A 1,623-nucleotide genomic window follows, 5' to 3' on the forward strand; every position below is an offset into this window, starting at 1 on the left:
ACTTATTGTTTTCATTGTTGACTGAAAATTTGTATTATAATAAATGATAACCAATTTTGCACAAATAGGTACAATAGTTCAAATATAAAACTGAAATGAACCATGCTTTTTCAGGTCTTTCAGGTAGGTCTAACTCTATTCCAGCTAAGGATGCACTGATCAGGATTTTTCGTGACCGATTCCAATTGCTGATTTTTTTATTTATTTTTTTTACTATGAAATGAGCCGATTCCCATACTCGTTGCCAATTTATTTCATTTTTATTTATTTATTTTTACATTTATTAAATGTTTATTTTGCTCTGTTATTGGCCAAACTAACATTGAACAAACAAAAATATATGTAACATGAAGCAACTGCACAAAACAAAAACATCAGACGGGCTGAATGTTTTATTATTACTCTTTATTATTATTGGTGTTTTATTACCTTAATTATATGTAGCCTATGTCTGCACTATGACTGTAGGGTGTACTGGAAGCTCCTGACACCAAGACGAATTCCTTGTGTGTGTAAATTTACACACTTGGCAATAAAGCTCTTTCTGATTCTGATGAAAATGCAAATTCAATCTCTGAAACCAGGTGTCGCTTATAGAACAGCAGCGTTTCCTTGGTTATTGCTGTACGCAGCGGTGCGCTTATTAACACTCCTTTAATATGTATTTAACTAAGGTAAGAGGAAAAAGAAAATGCCATCGAAACTTTTCTGAAGACAGTCAGTTCTCCTCAGAAATACATCCAGCAGGGTATTTTACTTATTGCAAATAGTGGCAATTATCTGCACCTCAGCATTGTAATACATTATAAAACATAAAACAGCTTATTGAGTGTAAATTAAAATTTTTATTAAAATTATTAAATGGATGCCACTACTGGGACAAAAGCCCTCCCTACACCTACCCTAACCATACCCGATACTTTATTTTCAACTTTTTGATTATTTCCTTCATTTTCATTGAAAATAAATGCTTTTCTGATGTGATCTGAAATTTGAAAAGGGAGAAAAAAGTTCGCCAAAAGGCGAGTTAGTGTAAATAGTCTCTGCCAACAAGGCGGGCTATTTGCACTTAGTGTGCAATAGACACTCCGTTATTGATTTTAATTTTATATTCAATCTTATATAAATAAAATATATTTAGTTTAATAACTGTATGATTAACACATTAATGGGTTTTTCAGCTGAACCGTAGTGAACTGTTAAAGTTTTCACAAATCAGATTAGTGATGTTAGTAACCAAGGGAAGGGTCCGCTGACCCCGTACTGAACCGTGAAAGTTTTCATAGATCAAAATAGTGATGTGCATGACTCAGGGAAGGGTCAGCTGACCCGTACTGAACTGTGAAAGTTTTCACAGATCAGAATAGTGAAGTTTGTGTCTCAGGGAAGGGTCAGCTGACCCGTACTGAACTGTGAAAGTTTTCACAGATCAGAATAGTGAAGTTTGTGTCTCAGGGAAGGGTCAGCTGACCCGTACTGAACTGTGAAAGTTTTCACAGATCAGAATAGTGATGTTACTGACTCAGGGAAGGGTCAGCTGACCAGTACTGAACTGTGAAAGTTTTCACAGATCAGAATAGTGATGTTAGTGACCCAGGGAAGGGTCAGCTGACCAGTACTGAA

Source organism: Sinocyclocheilus anshuiensis, unplaced genomic scaffold (genome assembly GCF_001515605.1).
Source record: "Sinocyclocheilus anshuiensis isolate Anshui unplaced genomic scaffold, SAMN03320099.WGS_v1.1 scaffold8144, whole genome shotgun sequence".
Taxonomy (NCBI): domain Eukaryota; kingdom Metazoa; phylum Chordata; class Actinopteri; order Cypriniformes; family Cyprinidae; genus Sinocyclocheilus; species Sinocyclocheilus anshuiensis.